Source organism: Vipera ursinii (assembly GCF_947247035.1).
Source record: "Vipera ursinii genome assembly, chromosome: Z".
NCBI classification, from domain to species: domain Eukaryota; kingdom Metazoa; phylum Chordata; class Lepidosauria; order Squamata; family Viperidae; genus Vipera; species Vipera ursinii.
In genome coordinates, this window is record NC_139517.1 from 72,716,397 (window position 1) to 72,737,002 (window position 20,606).

The following is a 20,606-nucleotide window of genomic DNA, read 5'->3' on the forward strand; positions in this document are numbered from 1 at the left end:
TGATATCTGAGGGAACACCTGCTGCCGGCATCAAGTTCCCTTCGTCCTGTGTGCTCCCACAGGGGGGGCCTTCTCAGGGTGCCGCCGGTAAAAGAATGCTGGCGGATAACACCCAGGGGGAGGGCCTTCTCAGTGGGTGCGCCTGCCCTTTGGAACAGGCTGCCCATGGAGCTTAGGACTGCCCCCGACCTTTGATCATTTCGCCGAGACCTGAAGACCTGGCTCTTCGAGCTTTCCAGCCCAGGCTGAGTTTTAATTGGGGTTTTAACTGAGGTTTTATATGTTTTATATTTTTTCAGGGATTTAGTTTAATCTTTTTAATTGTTCTTAATTTTTGTATTGATGTTTTTATGCCCTGTAAACCGCCCTGAGTCCTACGGGAAAGGGCGGTATATAAATTCAATAAAATTAAAAATTAAATTAAATTAAATTAAATCAGGAATTACTACAGTGGCTAAGTTCACATTTTACACAAAGTGAAATCCAGACAAATCACACTATGGTTCTGAGTATGTGGGAATAAATAGTTAACAGTAAAGTATGATTGTGGTAATGATCCTCTAGTCTAAAACTTTTGAATTGCATCTCTTTTAATCTCTAGGAAATATGAATATTAAGTCAGAGACTCTTTGTATGTATCCAACCAACTTCTATATTTTAAGATTCAATTCCTACAAGAAATCGGCTGTTCCCTTTTTAACCCAGTGTGTATGCAATCCCCACTAATGTGGTTTACTGACAATGCAGTGTGACAGGCCAATGTACTATTGGAACCTGGGGGCCAGCTGGCCAGCGAAGTCCATGGTGATCCTTAAAAATCAAGATGGCAACCATGAACACATGAATGAAAACCTTGCTCCTTTTGTGTATAAAATGGAGCAGAATTTTAATTAAGTGATCATAGACGCCATCTTCAATTTTTAACCCTGCTGAATTTTTAACATTCCTATAACTGGGAGTTTCTGGATTACAGATATATTTGTGGATTGTAGAGACTTCCAGAAGTTACTATGAGCTGCAATTTTTAGATAATTGATGTAACATGTTAAACTATGGTGTGTTTAAGTACAAGTTATTGAAGAAACCTCAACTGGGTTTATACCTGTACCAAGCCATAAACTATGCACTACAAACTTTATGGCTGAATTTATATCTTATGTCAAAAAATGGTTTGATTGGTTTTGACTTAGTGTGTTGTTGGTATTCTGCCTTATAGTGCTAAAAGGAGAATTAATAAAATGAATGACAGGAGAGTAATTGTATTAAGTTTATTTAAAATTAATTAAATGTAAATGAAATGAACGTTAGCTTCTAACTTGGCCCAACTTGCTAATTTTTGAAGAACAGCCCCTGGGACACCTTTGAAAGACCACATGTATCTCTAGGCCAGAAAAATGTTATATACCTTTGCATGCAGAGTGGAAAATGAGCAGACATCAACTTCACAGAAAGCATGCATTTATGGGATTTTTTCTCCCTCAGTGGTAAAGTCACGTGCTTGGCCTTCAAGTAATAGGCATAAGGGATCTGTCACTTCACTTCAGCATTCAGAAATTCTCTTGGGTTGTACAGTTTTTCTAGGATAACTCATATTCAAAGTAATGGTGTCTGAGTTTGTGGCTGATGAATGTGGCCAGAAACTTAAATAATGTGGCAAGCAGTCAAGAAGAGATATTGGGAAATTCCCAGCAATAATACAAATGCAACTTGACATAAAGTCTGTGGTTATTTAGCAAGCCAACAGGAGTAAAATGCAGAAGTTGTAGAACCAGATGGGATTCTGCACTTTTTAAATGTAGAAATCATCTCCAGTGTACTGGCTGGAATGCAATTAGAGAAATTATTTTGTCAGTCAGTAATTGTCAGGGAGGAAAATGAACAATGCCCAGATGCTGCAATAAATGGAATTTAAAAATTACTCTATACTTTCCGCTGATAGATAGATAGATAGATATCCATGGCTTATTATGTATTCCAGATGGGATAAACTGAGAGGCAAGAAAATCTGTGCTGTAAAGAACAGATGTCAAACTAAATTGGTACTTGGGCTTACAGCTCCACATATTCAATAAAATACTTGATCTCCAACTGAATGGCTATCTGCCAGAGCTTTCACATCTCTTGGTTACATCAGGGTTGATGAAATGGTTGCAAATGTTGTTTGACAATATCCAATCATTGGACATAGTGACTTGGACCATGCAATATCTAGAATAGGGGTGCCAAACTGGTGGCCCGCGGGCCGGATACGTCACCCACAGGCCATGCCCACCCTGGCTCTGCAAAGGCAAAAAATGTTGCAATACATCACAATATGTCATGTGACATGATCGAGTTTGACACCCGTGATCTAGAAGGTCACTGTTCCTCCCTTTCTACTGTAGTTGAGATGTAGTGTGATGTTAGGGTTAGCATAAAAAAATTCCATGACTATTTATATGGCAGGGGACTTTTCACAACAGACAAACCCCACACATACCTTCTCCAAGAATGCTGAGATGGTCTATTTTTCTATCTGCATACACTTTTAAATTGATTCACAAACCGGGCAAACAAATGGGCCATGCTGATGGCCTCAGCAGACTACCACTGCCACTAATGGAACCAGATCCGGCTCCAGCTGCTAGAATACTGTCCATACAGGACATAATTTCCCCTCCATGTGGGGGACATTGCTGCTGAAACTGCCACAGATAAAATACTTAGTAGAGTATTGTCATGGGTATACACGGGCTGGTTGGATAAAAGCCCAGGTTCTGAATTTCAGAATTATTTTGTCAGAAGGCATGAGTTATCTACCCACAAGGGGTGCATTTTATGGGGAAACATAGTCATAATTCCCACTTCCCTAAGAGACAGCGTTTTACAGTCATTACATGAAGGCCATCCAGGCATTGTTAGAATGAAAGCTTGAGCTAGAAGCTACCTTTGGTGGCCTGGCCTTGATAAGGACATTGAGGCACAGGTCCATGGTTGTTATACATGCCAGCAATCTAGGCCTGAAATGCCACAGGATCCAATTCACAGGTGGGAGGAAGCACACACTCCCTGGTCTAGGATTCACATAGATTAGGCTGGGCCCTTTCAGGGACAGCTCTTCCTTATAGTAATGGATAGCCACTCAAAATGGCTGGAAGTAATTCCAGTTCCTAACATGACTACTGCTAGGACCATCCAGGTGCTGAGAAAACTCTTTGCCACACATGGGTTGCCAGATGTCTTAATTTCAGACAATGGGGCCCAATTCACTGCTGCTGAATTTCAGGCCTTCCTTAGAGCTAATCTCATCAGACATGCAACATCTGCACCTTTTCATCCATCTTCTAATGGTCAAGCTGAACGAATGGTGAGGACAACGAAGGAATCACTCAAGCGCATTGTCACAGGTGACTGGTGTCACAGATTGGCAGATTTTCTACTCTGCCAGCATTCTACGCCCTGCCCTGCACTTTTACGTATTGCCCTGTTAACCGCCCTGAGTCTCTTGAGAGAAGGGCGGTATATAAATTAAATAAATAAATAAATAAATAAATACAGGCAAAAGTCCTGCAGAACTACATTGATCACTAAACTGGACAGGTTGCATCCAGATAGAGTGGCAGCAGAAGCCTCTTGACCAAAACCCCCTAGGGGACTGCACATGGGCAATTGGGTTTGGGCCAGGAACTATGGTCATGGGAATCTGTGGGTTCCTGGTCAAATTACCAAGGCATCCGGACCCCTATCTTATGAAGTGGGGTTGGAGGGAGGGCTAGTTGTCAGACGACACATTGATCAGCTCAGAAAATGGTTTCCAGAATGGCCACTAAGTGAGGATTGCATCATAGGTCCCTCCCAAGGTCCTCAAACTTACAGCCAAACCAGCCCTCACACGGACTCTCTGGACTTTTCCGTCATAACTGAGGTGTAACCAGAGGGAGAAGTGGGGAGTCCTGGAATGCAACATGGATCCCCTGAAGGAGCAAGCCATCTGAACTTCAGCAACCGCTGCGCCTACTCTGCTGATCAGTCTGACTCTGGGGTGCGCCAACTGGAGAGGCCAGCCAGAGAGCATCTAATCCCCTTGACTCAGGAGCACAAAGGGACACAAGTCTACCCAGCCCACTGGGTAAGTTGGTAGACCACAAAGTGAGTGGAACTCCGAGATGTTCCACTAGGGCACACAAGCCTCCTTCATATCTCGCTGATTACGTTGTAAAATAAAGAGCTATAATATTGTATTGCTGTTTGCCACTATACTACAGAAACTAATGCTATGTTATAACTGTATAAATGTGCTATTTTTGAAGCCTATTCATTCAGACGTTGTTTAATAACGTAACCCATATGGGTTGTTTTTTATTACTTTTATTTTAGTGTGTTTTGATAATGAGTCTTGATAATTGCATTGAGACTAACTTGTGTTAATATTGTCTGATCTAAGAGGGGAGGGGTGTTATGTACTAGGCTCATTAGTAATACCACGTGGGTTGCTGGAGCAGCTAATGGCTCTCCAGCAACCCAGACTACAAGTCTCCAGCGCTATAATTGGCTATCCCTAGGTGGCAATGGTTGCTTCAAACCTATTGGCTGCTACCTAGGGGCTAGACTATATATTGCGGCTAGTTGCAGCCATTTGCCAGTTCAGATTCTGCACGAAATAAAATATGAGTTTCCCTGTACTCAGTTACCTTGTCTTCATTCCTGCGCCAAAGAACTCACTATTTAACACTTACTACTAAATCTTTCATTACTACTGTGAACGATGCAAAGGTAACCAGGGACAAAGAAGAGTTTGGAGATGAGCAATTGTCCTTCCCCTGCACTAAATCCATTTAATTTTATTCTTATATTTTACATAAAGCTTAAGTACAGTATGTTTTTAAATTGACTTCTGAAACTTGGCTTCACAGAACTTTAAACTGTTCTCCAATTATGGTTTTGTATGTATCAGTTCAAAATATTGTAAATCATGCAGTTAATTTCAGTGCCTGTTTTAGATCCATAGCTCTTATAAGTTCTAGAATGCTTTTCTCAGAACTCCTGAATCACTGAGATAGAGCAAGTGGCTCAAAATAATCTTATTGATAGGATTGTCCAGGCAAGGGAATCACCTTTCTTTTAACTAAAATATATTACCAGGTAGTTGTCCTGATAAATATTCATGAGAACTGGAATTCATTTGATCTATACGACTTTTGTTTGGAGAAAACAGGCCCGAACACAACAGAGATGTAATAGGATGTCAACCTATCCTCAAGGAAATCTAGATTTACTGTAAAGACCCATTCAAACAAAGTTTGTGAGCAGCTTTAAGCCAGTTATTTTCTGATATGATCCTTACATTATGCAGGAGCTTAGTTTAACTGTGTTTCAATGAGTAAAGCACTATTTGCAGTTTTGCGAATTATAAATCATAGTTCACAAATCATTATGGTATAGTATATACTGCGGTCTTTACAAGTTGCTGTTAATATTACACTGCATAGATTTCTCATAGATTTACAATTGTACTAAAACAATTGTACTAAAGTATGTACTAAGATTTGCTTAATCATGATTTCGTAAGTAAACTTCAGCTGCCACTGGGAATCTTTTGCCATTATAGCTCAGTGCATTGTGTAAACCCTGTCAATATTTCAAAATGAGGTCACTTACGTTTGCATCACACATGTATATCCATAGAACAGAAAATGACCAAAAACATCTGGCTATAATTTATTGACTGTATAATATCTATAATAGCTCTCAAGGTTCCTTTTTGTGCTATGAATTCGAAATGGATAGTGATTAATATATGTACACAAACTTCGGCAGAACCAGTAGCTAATTTTTTGTTGCCCAGGCCCAGAATGTACTTCTGGAAGCGGCATGCACACAGAGAACCAGTTATTCACATATTTGAATCCCACCACTGATGTTTATACATCTGTGTTATATATGCGTGTGGATAAATATATATTTTCTTTCGAGAGCAGGCAACAGAATTTCATTCTTAATGTGTGCCAGTATGCTCAGAGTAAAAAATGACAATAAAGGTTAATCTTAATCTTTATCTAACTACTTCTTCAAATATAAAAAACCTTAAAAAGTGATAAGTAAATAAGGTCTATCATTAACAAGACAAAAAGCATAATCTAAATCAGAGCTTTTCAACCTTTTCACCCATTGTACCACTTTTAGGATATGGCAACATCTGAGTACCACCAGTCACCTAGCAAAGTGTCAAAAACGTGATGACCCCCCCTAAAAAGGGAAAAAAGTGATGAAGTACAGGTAGTCCTCGACTTACAACACTTCGGTTAGTGACTGTTCGAAGTTACAATGGCATTGAAAAAAGTGCCCCCCAAGCCACAGCCGAGCAAGACACCTGCCTGCCCGCCCGAGAGAGCTCTTCCTCCTGTCTGAGGTTTTCATTGTTGTGAGCATTTCTGTTGAGGATTGACAGCGGGGGTGGGGTGGGAGTGTTTGGTTTTTATCCCCCCCATCTGCTGGGTGGTTGCAGCAGGTTTTGGTCACTTCACATGACTCTGGGACACTGTGACCATCATAAATATGAATCAGTTGCCAAGCATCTGAATGTAAATCACAAGACCCTGGAGATGCTGCAACATTCCTGCTGATTGGCACTTCTTCTGGGCTCAGCAGAAGCACTGGGATCAGCACCAAGCTCCAGCTGGAGCCTGGCACTGATCCTGGCGCTTCTGCTGAGCCCTGACAGCCCTGAAGAAGTGCTGATCCTGGCGCTTCTGCTGAGCTCTGACAGCCCTGCAGCTCCAGCCATCTCTCACTCAGGCTTGTGCGGTGCTGCCACCAGTTCAGCTCATTCCCCTCTCCTGCTACCACTTTTCTAGGATGGTCGCGTACCACCTGCCAGGTGCCAATGTACCACAGGTGGTACCCGTACCACTGGTTGAAAAGCCCTGATCTAAATAATTTTATCTTACTGGATCTGTGAAATAAATTAGGATATAATCCTAGTATATCTTCATCAGAACAACTTCCCAATGAATTCAGTGAAGTTTATTTTAATAGCATCTAAAATTCAATATTACATCTGTCCTCAAGTGAGCAACAATTCACTGTAAAGTTCCTGGTGAATTTAGCTGGGATTATTCCAATGTAAACAGATAGTTATTTTATTTATTTAGTAAATGAATTTGATGTAAAACTGCAGGGAATATTCTAGGTAGTTGCCAGGAGTAAAAAAAATTGACTCAAATGTGTTTCTCTCTGTTTGTGTGCATTTATGCACTCATACACAATTATATACATACACCCACAGTCATGTATATGAATTGTCAGCCAACAATTCCAAACAAAATAAAACCAGAATAAAACAATCAATCTATTAAAAAGAAATACAATATAATCAATAATAAACTAGAATAGCTACAGAGAACATTCACAATGACTCACATTCAGATTGGTTATGAAACATGCTCATCTCTATTGCCAGGCAAAGCCAGGTGTGTTTTTTTTATTTTCTTCTCTCACTATTGTTATTCCCTCTTTCTGATTTTTTATTAATTTATCAAAATATAAAATAAAAATAAAAATAGTGGATATGTACGAGAAGAAAAAAAGAAGATGTAAAAGTATAGGGGAAAAGGACGGGAAAGAAAGAAGCATTGATTGCTGATTCTTGTTGGCACAGCAGAACAAGATAATAACATTGAGCCTCAACTTTTTATTTTTACATAATAATATATACTAAATGTAAAGGTTCCCCCGCACATGCGTGCTAGTCGTTTCCAACTCTAGGGGCCAGTGCTCATCTCCATTTCAAAGCCGAAGAGCCAGCGCTTCTCCGAGGACGTCTCCATGGTCATGTGGCCGGCGTGACTAGATGCCAAAGGTGCATGGAACGCTGTTACCTTCCCACCGTAGTGGTCCCTATTTTTCTACTTGCATTTTTACGTGCTTTCGAACTGCTAGGTTGGCAGAAGCTGGGACGAGTAACAGGTGCTCACTCTGTTACGCGGCACTCAGGATTCAACCCGCCAAACTGCTGACCTTCTGATCAACAAGCTCAGCGTCCTAACCCACTGAGCCACCGCATCCTTTATAATATATACTAGCCATTTCTAAATCTATAAACCTATCTAATCAGCAAAACCCAAAGTTCAAAGCCAGGTCCTTAGTGACTTGCTAAAGGCCAGCAGTCTTAATTTAAGTTTATCAATCAATTTATTATTACAGCCAAAGGCCAATACATAAATTGAACATTCAAATAAAACTAAACAGAAGCAACACAAGAAAACAGCAATATATTACAATTAATGATGTAATCAATGAGTGACCAAGGTCTGCCTAGTTTTACAGACAGTATAACAAAAACTAGCTACCTTCAGAAAAACTGAATCATACTGACCTGACAATAAAAATGCATTGAGTATAGTCGAATACTGGATAAAAACATGTAATAAAATTAATTATAAAAGATCTAAAATGTTATTTATGTTTCTGGTGAAACCCTAATGCTGCTGTGCAGAATCTAGCCACCTGCGCCGTGATCACTGCCTGCTCATCCTTAAGCAGCTGCTGGAGATAAAATACTTTCTGAACAACCAGGGTACCTGTCAATTATGGGGAGGATATGATTTTTCCAAATAGCTCTATAGAAGGAACATCAAAGGAGTATGTGTCCAATGGTCTCCACCTCTCCTGGGCTACAGGAGCAGAGTCTTTCAGCCAATGGTGTATTTTTATACTTGCTGTACAGGATGGCCGATGGAAATGCATGGCACCATGCAAGCAAGAATGCTCTCCGATGGTTTACTGACTCCAACTGACTAAGATACCTGGTAGGTGTAACCACATATCTAATAGAGTCTGGAGGCACAAACAGTGGAGCTATACCTAAGTCCGCTTGCCTCTCGATGTCCTCTACCGTTTGACGCAAGGTTTGTTTTGCTTGGCTGTAGTGCAATTTGAGAATTGAGGCTGATGAGAAGCCTAATTTGGCAAGGTTGGACTTGACTGCCTTGATCCACGAAGAGGAGAATTTATCTTGAACAATTAATCAAGCTAAGTATAGGTGAGCTTGTTTGAAAGAAAATGCCATAATCCAACAACACAACAGAAATCTGCCTCCTGATTCCCCATACAAACAGCAATTATATTTATTAGTTAATATTAGGTTCTGCACTCAATGAGTTTATAGCAGCCTCTTTGTTCATTATATTATAATGGATGCAGTGCTGGGTCTCCTGTCTCATTCTGTGAAGTGAAACCTTGGTATTCTAATAGAAGATGCCTCTGCAGATTAAACCTACAGTGACTTGGAAACAGATATTCTTTAGGTTCCCATTTTCTAAGTCAAGAATTGGCAAATTTCCCAGGGAGGGGGACCATAGCCTGGGGCCCCAACCAATCAGGTTTCACTGAAAGGATGCTATAATCATAGAAGGGGCAAGGCTAATATATGCTGCTTGCAATAAGTTGTCCTGCAGCTGAATTTTGGCAGTGCAATCTTATGAAGCTGACGGTTGTATATAGGCTGCCCCACCCATCCTTAAATGTCTTTTAAATAGAAAACATGGCTGTATATCTAGTGCTTTTGACATCCACAGTGGTCTCTTTCATTTGCCAAATTGCATAACAGGGCTTCAGAAGCACCACAGGTTCCAACTCTGTCATTATGCATCGCTGCCATGGGAGCATACGGAGTGCAAAAAAGACTTGGGGATAAAAATGGAAGCAGGGTATGTGTGGGAGGGTACAATGTGTCCTAGGTCCCTAGGAAGCACCCTCTGGCTTCAAAACTCAGCATTGTCACTCCAAATTGCAGTTGGAGAACAAGCAGAAATCAAGTGTGTCATTAAAAAGCTAGCAAAAGATGTTTTGAACATTTAGTCTCAGTAATAACCTAGCAACCACATTTTGTTACCATCTGTAGTTTCCAGCAGTCTTCAGAAGCAGTCCCACCCATTAGGCAATATTACCTTTGCTGGGAAAATACCCTTACTCTAAAATTTACCAAGGTTCAAGCTAATTTTTGAGTTTCAGGAAACAAAGGGCTTCTTGAATCAACACTTCAGAATCTTAATGTACTTTGGACAGGGCTTTATTATATATGCCAGAGTTACATAATAAAACAATATTTTACTATTTTTAAAAAAAAATTAATTCCATTGAGTGTATGACATATAGATATTGAGATTTGTACTTGGTGTCTTTATAAACAGTGCACAATTGCACAATGGCAATGGGACCAAATTGGCAGTTTTAGTATTATACTTCTTGGAGTTGTTTCCTCTTGGAAGTCAAGACACATTTTCTGTTTTATCTCTACCTGGGGTCAGGCTGCAGATGTATATAAAAATGACCATAGTTTTAGAATGACCGATCCCTACAATGTGATTGGGAATCAGATTTTAATGTTCTAATTTTTAAAAAACAAAATCTATTTGGCCAGTAGTTAAGTGTCTGAAAACAAAGGTACAAATATTTTCAGCATCTCCATAAATGCTTTCTGAGTTAAAATACATATTTTGGAATTAGTATTTCAAAATACATTTAAACATCATGGAATATCTTAGCTTATTATTTAATCACTCTCCAACATTTAAAAGCTTATTTATTTATATATACTTATTCTTCTATCCCATCATTCATAGTAAAATGATCCCACCATTGAGATATAAAAAAATATTTAATGATCAATGAATGTCAGACCATTGAAATGGATGTCAGAGGATTTTAGGGCACAAACAAGAGATTACAAAGTGGTCCTAGGCCACTCATCTAAGTCACCTAAATGAACTCACTGAGATCTCTCTCTGAATGGCTTATCCTCTTGCTGGGCATTCTTGGCACACCCATTAAACTCATTTTTGAAGAATAATTGTCACCATCTCAAAAGTTGATCTTTAGTCATCTCCGTCCATTCTAGAGTATTGGGATGTTCTTCAGGTAGAACTGCTCTACTGGGATTTTATTTTCTCCCCTCACTAGATCAGATAAAGATGGTGATAGGGTTATTTGTCCTATCAACAGTCAGGTACTTAAATTCACCAGAGAGTCAGAATTCTTCCTTTGGTTCATTGCAATACCTTTGTTGAAATCACCTCAGAAATCACTTACACTCTGAAGTCTTCTTCCTTGGGGACAGTTTCAAGAATGATGTAGGGTCTAGGCTATTCCCAGCTCAACTCAAATGATTTGATTGGCATGCTACTTCTCCTGGTTGTAAAACCTTTTTCATCCTGTCTAGCCTTCTGCTGGGGCCTTCTGTTCTCACACCAGACACTGGTACATTGTCCTTAGCATGGGATGAACATCTTCTGGCACAGAGTTGCTTGTTGAGTGAACAGGAGTGAACAATCATCTGACCTAGTCAGTATTCATTTCCACTATCAGAGAACTCTGGCTGTCTCCCAGGGGCTGAGCATATCCAATGGCCAGAGCGTCAAATATTTCAGAATGCCTGACAACTGGAGGGCCAAAAGTTAGCTTCATGGGCAGATATCCATCCTAGGGGAACTGATGTCCCAGATCAACAAGTCATCCAGTTTCTGTAAAGGCAAGTGCTTTAGATGTTTATCATAAAAATCTCTGTATAGTATAGTACAGTAGACTGTATAAGTCAAGAAGAGCCCTCATGTAAACACCCTCCTCTTGGACAGACACAATAAGGGCCTACTAATTTGTCCAAACTTTGTGAGCAGAAACTGGAACACCAGCTCTAGAGGTCTATGGTTTAATGCTCTTCTTATTTCACTGAGGCTGTAACAGAGGCCTTTTCTACTATCTTGATGTTTGGTTTGCATTGACTTCTCATGAATGGGGACCCAACACAGGGGGAGGCATTCTCAATAATTTTTTGACTAAAAAAGATTTGGGTAAGGACTTATTCCAGTCTCTTTCCTCTGCCTTTCACTTTTGATGTTGGAGCAAGTTGACACAGATAGGCACCTAGCTGATTCCTTACTGGGATCTGTGTTTGATTTCTTGGCTTTGGTAGACTCATGAGAGTTACATCAATAATGCCCCTTGCCCCCACAATTATAACATATCACTGATTCCCAATAACCTGTCTGCTGGAGCAATGGGAAATGTCTCCTTAACACGTCTTGACATATGCTCTTCCAAGAGTGAAGGACTTTGCTGTCAGCAAAGTCATCATTTCCTATATTTGGGACATCTGAGTTTTCAGAATGGCAATTTCTGCACTAATCTCTAGAGAATTCACTTACCCAACACCAAGATAGGATAGGATAGGATAAGGCAAGTCAGAATAGGATAGGATAGGATAGGATAGGATAGGATAGGATAGGATAGGATAGGATAGGATAGGATAGGACAGGACAGGACAGGATAGGACAGGATGAGACAATCTTTTCTGCCATCCTCCCCATTCTCTGCACATCCTTTCTGTCCAAAACAGTAATACTTCCAAACTGCAAAGTAATACTATATGGCAGGATGCTTTCAAAAGTCCCTCTATAGAGACAAACCTTGATGAAGAGTTTGCTGTGGCTCTCTTGGTTTCCAACATGGCCTCTTTTTTCTCATTATTTTAATGAGTTCAAGATACTGTAATTGAACAGGCTGTGGCTTGTTCAGAAGTAGGCTGGAGAAGTGGCAGGCAAAAATGGGTGAGTGCGAAGCTCCATTTATGTGAGCAGAGGGCTGCTTGCAAAGCTGGGAAGGTAGGGGACTGTTACTATAAGGAGACACCTTTTTCTAAAGTAACTGAGTCCAGATTGGATCAGAATATGGGTTACCTTGCAGGCATTTGCTTCATTCAGGCCTGATCTACCGCTGTAGGCTCCATTCCTTTCTTCAGCACAATCTGATACAATGTAGTGTTCAAACTTCTGATGTACCCAGACAATCATTCATCACCTTGTTGGTACATGTGTTCAAACTAGTAAATCAGATTAAAAGCTTTGTCTGTTTTCCAAATTATTCTTGCAACAGGCCAAGGAAGTCATAAACTATGTGTGACCTCTGAACTTTCTAAACTTTAAATTTTCTGATGCCTATTATGCAATGACACCATTTAGGTTCTTAGCGATGCACTGTTTGAGTTTCTGAAACATCCCTTTTTTCTCCAGTTGCTACAGGCTGCATCCCAGAAAGACTTCCAGCTTTCTGTAACTGGCCCCCAAATGAGCAGTGATAGCCTGAGTGCACATGGTTATGAAGTCTCCCAGGGCAGTGAAAAACTCTGATCCCCAAAGTTAGTGAAATTGTAGGGGCAGGTGCTTTTTCCTGTGGAGTTGAGGTCCTTTCAGGAGATGTGGCCTGGCTCATATTCTTTGGATTACTAGCTGGAAGATTTGGGTGGATTTTCTGCATTTTGACGTGCTTTGTCAGTTGAAGGCTCCCAACCCAGAAGCAAGACAGAATTACTTTCCTCCACTGTAGTAGAACATAGGAATGGGGTGGTTCAATCCATTTTTGTGTCAAATATGAACACTTGCTGGTCTGGAAGTAGACATCACTGCTTGGAAGATTATATATATATATATATATATATATGTATGGATCTTTGGTCATTTGGGTTTTTCCCCACGTAGAATTGAAGGTGTAAGAGCAACATTTCAACGGAATCCCATCCATCATCCTCAGGCTGGTGGCTTCAGCTTCCTTCTTCTGGGAGAAGCATGTGGTAGTGGCTGTTTGTTCCTCTTTTTTAAACTGCCAGAGGGGGTGTGTTCTGTGGGTGGAGGTGTGCTCTAATTGGGTGGGGGATTAGGTGTGTTCTGATTGGGTGGGAGTGTGTTTTGAATGGTGGGTGTGTTCTGATTGGGTGGGGGGGTGTTTTGAGTGGATGGGATATGTGTGTGTGTGTGTGTGTGTGTGTGTGTGTGTGTATGTATGTATGTATGTATAATTTTTTAATTTTACAATTAAGTATTTAAAAAGCAACGTAGTGACTGGGTTAATTGATAGTTCAATAACATAAGTCTTTAGTATAAATCTCAAATTACAACATCAGATATTTCCTCTCTTTTTCCCTTAATATCTACTATCTCATATTAGGCTAATACAGTTCTTATTATTAGCAACTAAGTAAAAAACTTCTTTGTTACATTTATCAATAATGTTTAGTTTATACATATCTTAATTGTGTTTGCATTCAATGCTTATATACAATCAATGTTCTGTTATTGCTTTCCCCCCCAAGCTTTAATTTCCCATCCATATTCAAATTAACATTTGGTATTTATAATTTCCAAGCTTTAGGTAACCAAAATTTCCCTTATCTCAACTTCTTCTTTTTCTCTTTTCATAACAATATATATATATATCTTATCTATTTGAATATAAACTTGTTCTGTTTTCTAAAAATTATCTATTTTCCACCATATTAAACCATCTAATTAATAATACATTATTCCAGTGGTGGCGAACCTTTTAGAGACCGAATGCCCAAACTGCAACCCAAACCCCATTTATTTATCATTAGGTGCTGGGTGAACGCGGCCGACTGGGTGGGCGTGGCCACAGTGGTCACAGCTGACTGGGTGGGCAAGGCCATGGTGGGTGTGGCCACCTCAATGATGCTCGAGAGGGACACCTGTGGGGGCCGGGCAGGGTTGGGGGAGATCCAGGGGGTCTCTGGTGGGTGGGGCGGTGGGCTAGAGGCAGGAGGAGGTGGAGGGGTAGCCAGGGGTCTGGAGCTGCCTCGGCTGCTTGCTAGCAGCCCAACAAGACAGCAGATTTGTGCACCCACTGCCCCTTCTGCTTCCCTGCATGACTGACTGGTCAGAGCTGTAGCAGAAGCCCCCCCCCATCAGATCTGTCAAGTGGATGTGCCCTGGGCCGCGAAGCGTAGAGCAGTTGGGGGGTGGGGTGCAGACAACACGCAGGTAAGAGAATTGAGAATGAGAAAGATGCAGGCAGAAACTTGCCTGGCCTGGGCACATCCACTCGATGGATCTGACGGGAGTGGCTTCTGCTGCTGCTCTGACTGGTCAACCATGCAGGAAACCAGGAGGGGCAGTGGGTGCACGAATCCGCTGCCTCGTCAGGCTGCTAGCGAGCAGCTAAGGCAGCTCCAGCCCCCTGGCTGCCCCTCCACATCCTCCTGCTTTCCTGCATGGTTGACCGGTTGGAACAGCAGAAGCCACCCCCATCAGATCCATTGAGTGGATACATCCAGGCCAGGCAAGGGCTCCCTTCCGGTTGTCCCAGAGCCATTTCCGCCCACACCAATGGGGCTCTGTGGCCAGTCCGCCATTATGCAGAACAGCCAGCATGCTGTTCGCTGGCCTCTGTGTGCAGGGGCTGATAGTGTCAGGCAGCAGATCCAGAAGCGAAGCTCTGTTGACCATCCTTGTGCTGGTGGGTGAGGGGTGGCGGAAGAAGGCAGGATCTGGCATGCAGCCATTCTTTGCTGCTACTGCTACACATTATCCCATGTGCGTCTCTGGGCCATGCATGCGGTACGATGTGGGGTGGCAGCGGGGAGGGGAGGGTGTGCACCACAGTCACCTTCCCCTGCCGCTGCCCCCACCAGTGAAAGGATGGTCAGCACAGCTTCGCTTCCAGATCTGCAGCTGGCCAGGCTTGGCGATGCAGGCATCACCACCACCGCCTCCTGCTTCCCTGTGTGCTTGACTGGTCAAGGGGCTCAGAGCAGCAGCTGCCACCCCCGTCAGAGCCACTGTGTAGACAGAGTGAGGGCTCCTTTCCGGCCATCCTGAGACCATCACCACCCATGCCGATGGGGCTGCACTGCAGAAGGGAGATGGCAGCTCTGATTCCCCTCTGCCGATCCCCCCCAGCTTCCTGCCCAGTGCCCCTTCTATGCAATCCTACATGACCACAGTGTGGATGAGAGGCTCAGCCGGTGGGGGGGCGGCTTTCCTCCACAGAGGCTTCCTGGGCCCCCCAGCCAGACCCCCTTGCCTTCCCCCAGCTGGAACCTGATGACCCCTACCCTCCTGTCTCCTCCCCAGTCGACCCCCCAAGCAGCCCAGCCTGACCAAGACAGAGGGAAGGTGAGGCAGATAGCAGGTTGTTAAAATGATGATAAACCCACCACTGGTTGCTTCCAAAGGCTGCTTACTCAATCTCCTGCCAAAACTGCTCCTTTTATAAGGTTCCCTGACCCCGCCCAGCTGTTCCCGGACTGCGCGTGCATGGAGAGGGGGAGGGGAGGAGTCCGGCAATGACATGTGTGCCCACAGGGATGGCTCTGCGTGCTGCCTGTGGCACGTGTGCCATAGGTTCGCCCCCACTGAACTAGCCCATTTGTATTCATTATATCACCTCCCTATTACTCCAATTTCCCACAATTGTCCTGCTTGGAAGATTTGTCCTTCTGCTCAAGTATTCCTGGGAATGTTGATCACTATGCTCAACTTCATCTGGCCACTTTGTTCCCTGCACTACTTGGTGACTGTAGCAAGGTCCATTTTGTTGATTTGGCTCATTTCTCTGGACATCATCATCATCGCTCTTGTGAAAGGACCAGAAGCTCTCCTTAGTAAGCCTCCACTTGTAGCACTCACGCCAGAGCCACTGATGATCGGGTCCTTCTGTCCCTCTCCTCAAATAACCAGCCTAGCAGCCCAAACACACCAACACGTCTTGTGAGATTTGTGGGTTTTAGTTAGGATTATAGATTTAGGATGAAATATGAAATATTAAACAGTAGAATTACAGGCAGCAGTAACAAACACTAGTGCAGTGAGTATACAGTTAATAACAAAGCAAAATACAGTGAATTTAGATAACACAACAAGGTAAGAAACTACCTTTATGTTAGGTAATGTTACTTAGCTGAAGTATCACAAGGTCTCTAATGATAAAGAACCTATGTCTCTATCTACCAGCCAGTGACTAAGAAAGAGGCGGTACAGAGGCTCAAAACTTGGGAAGAAGATACAAAACTCACTGAAACTGTTTTGTGGCCAAATGGCCTCTTGCCTATCCTGTTGACATTTTTATGGAGTGCCCTCTGCAGACTCACTGTTTCCTCTTCAAGGGGCAAGGTTTCAGCCACTGGCTGATTTTAATGAAATTATTTCCTCTTTTTTTCTTTGAGGGACTATTACCCAATTATTCCTCCAAGCACTTTTGCTCAATGTCATTTTGCTAGCTATAACGATAACAGACTTCTCTCTCACACTTATTTTTTTTTCTTGGTATTTTTTTTTCTTGGTAATTTTTTACTAACTTCAACAGAAAAAAAGGGAAACAACAAAAAACAAAACAAAAACTAAGCAAGACAAAAATGTGCATAAAAACATACACTTATGTTGTCCACCCAGTTGATAAATACATTTCAACAATAATAGTTTCCCTGCTAGCAAAACAGGTCTACATTTTATAAACTTGCACAGTTCTACCATCCAATTTGACTTACTGGGGGAAAAAAACCAATTAACAGATAAATCAAAACTAAACTTCAAAGCCCTCTGTTAACAATGTATGATTCTATTTCACACAGAGAAAATCCACAACAACTTCAAATCTACTATAAACCACTTCAGTCATTATTTCTATTTTGTCCAGGATCAAATATCTTTGATTGATCCCTAATAAAAAGCCTTTCATTAAAATTATAACTGGGAACTTTCCCAAAAATTACATCTCATTCCCCAAAGTCATAATTCTCTGTTGTGAATATCTCCACAGCATTTCTTCAAACATTTTTTGTTCAAGTTGAATCAAAACATCTCTTAACAGTTGTCTTCTGATTGAATCTAATGTCTATTCCACAAGCACCATCAGTCTTCTTAAGAAAAGTCCAGTTGATCACTGATTCACGATGCCATATTTAACCCTTTAACATTCAAGACTTTTTTCCCTTTTCCAACAAGACTGCAATTAAAATTAAATTAAATTAATTAAATTACATTAAAAATTAAAATAAGCAAGAAAATGTCTGATCTTGATGAATATAAATCACCGGGACCTGATGGATTAATCCCAGAATTCTGAAGGAGCTGGCAGATGTTATCTCAGAACCATTGTACCATATCTTTCAAAAATCCTGGAACAATGGGGACTTAACAGAGGACTGGAAAAGACCTGATGTGATGATTCCCATCTTCAAAAAAAGGAAAATAAGCAGAACCAGGAAACTACAGACCAATCAGTCTAACATAAATACCTGGGAAGATCCTGAAAAAGATAATTAAAAAACAGCGAACAACTAGAAACAAACCAAGTTATAACCAGTAGCCAGCACGGGTTTGTCAAAAACAGATTATGCCAAACCAATCTTATTTAATTCTTTGGCAAAGTGACTAAATTAGAAGACCAGTGAAATGCTGTGGACATAGTATATTTAGATTTCAGCAAGGGATTCAACAATATAGACCACAACCTGCTTCTTGGTAAGGTAGAAAAATATGGGATAGGGCAGTATCATCACCAGATGGATTTGTAACTGATTGAGAAATTGTACTCAATGAGTAGTCCTTAATGGTACTACATCGACATGGAGGGAAGTAAGCAGTGGGGTACCACAAGTTTCAGTCTTAGGCCCAGTACTCCTCAATATTTTCATAAATGATTTAGAGGAGTGACTCATCAAATTTGCAGATAACATTAAGCTGGCAGGAATAGCCAACATACCAGAAGACAAGCTCAGGATCCACAAAGATCTTGACAGATTTGAACAATGGGCCCTATCCAACAACATGACATTTAATGTGGAGAAAAACAAGGATTTACACCTAGGAAGGAAGAACCAAAGATACAGATTAGGTGAAACCTGACTCAAAAACAGTAACTATAAGACGGACCTTGGAGTCCTAGTGGATGACCACTTAAACATAAGCCAGCAGTGTGCAGCAGAAGCCAAAAAAGCTAATACATTCCTTGGTTCTATAAACAGAGGCACAGAATCAAAATCACATGAAGCTTTAGTATCACTTTATAAATCCTTAGTAAGACCACACCTGGAGTACTGCATCCAGTTTTGGTCACCACCTTACAAAAAAAATAATAGTTGAGATTTAGCAAAAAGTGCAAAGAAGAGCAGCTAAGATGATTAAAGGCCTAGAGACAAAAACACATGAAAAATGAGGAGTCCTTGGTGCTCTCTGAGCTTGCTTGTTTTCTTGCAGACGCTTCATTACCCTAACTTGGTAACATTATCAGTGGTAGTCATTAGCACTGATCATTGCAAGTCACTAGCACTCATGATGCTAGTTAGGGTAATGAAACGTCTACAAGAAAACAAGCAAGCTCAGAGAGCACCAAGGACCCCCCATTTCAACCCTGAGCTACAAATATTCTCCCTCATTGGTACATATCAAGAATGGTTGCAGGAATTGGGTATGGCTAGTCTAGAAAAAAGAAGGACTATGGGGGACATAATAGCAGTATTCCAGTATTTGAGGGTCCACTACAAAGAAAAGGGAGTCAATTTATTTTCCAAAGCACCAAAAGACAAGAAAAGAAACAATGGAGGGAAACTAATCAAGGAGAGAAGCAACCTGGAATTAAGGAGAAACTTCCTAAGAGTGAGGACAATTAACCAGTGGAACAACCTGCCTCCAGAAATTGTGGGCGTTCCATCACTGGAGGTTTTTAAGAAGAGACTAGACAGCCACCTGTCTGATACGGTATAGGGTCTCCTGCTTGGGCAGGGGGATGGACTAGATGACCTCCAAGGTCCCTTCCAGCTCTGTTCTGATCCCAATTCTCAAACAAAGCTTCTTCTTCAGTTCTGTCTGGAACAAACTGACTTCCAATCCATCCCATTGCAAATCTGATTTAGCTGCTATTATACAAGTTTAAACATTATCCTTTGGTTGATTTATGACTATTGTTAAATAATCAAACTTTTTATCTAAAAAGTTTCATTCAGAGCTTATAAATTGAAAAGCATTTTTTTTGAAAGGCTTCCAAGAAGGCTTTGACATTAAGTTGATCTGGCTCTTGACTTCCTTTTGTATCGCTTTTTGTGGGCATTGTAAAGAGTATACAATGCATAATGTTAATCCTTAATGTATTTTTGTTTTCATTTAATATAATCCAAATTTCTTTTATAAGCAGACTTTCTTAACAAAATGTTGGGAGAATTTCCCTAGTTCCATTTTCTTCTGAACCGGGAAAAGAGCACAAGTAATCAAAATCCAACCCAAGGAGGGGTCTCTCTTTATTTCCAAAAACAATACATAATCTTTTGGGGGGCAGCTGGAGACTGACTGGTGCATCAGGGAGATTTTTATAGGATTTTTTGAGCTCTATCTGTTATATTTATGATGAAAGGTGAGTGTGATCTATGGTTTTTTGACGAGAAGAACTTAGAGGAAATATTTTGCTTGTTATCTCTTTTATCAAAAAGATCTTCCTAGAATAGTAGGCATATGTTTTTTGTCATGGCTTTCATGGGTGTGAGAAACATGGGCATAAGTGTTAAATTCCCAAGGTTTTTAAATGTGGATTGGCTTCAGCTCTTGATTCCTGCCTATATGCACTCTTTCTATTGCCACTATTTAGTGGCAAGTTACTATTTTCTTAGGCTTATCTAAGGCAGGGGTCTCCAATCCCCGGTCTGTGGACCAGTCCCAGGCTGCAGCATGCCAGCAACCAGTCCGCACAAACAAGCAAAGCCCCATCCGCAGCATGCAGGCAGCACATAAAACCACACACTCTCCAGTCCACGGAAAAACCTCTCTCCATGGAACCAGTCCCTGGTGCCCAAA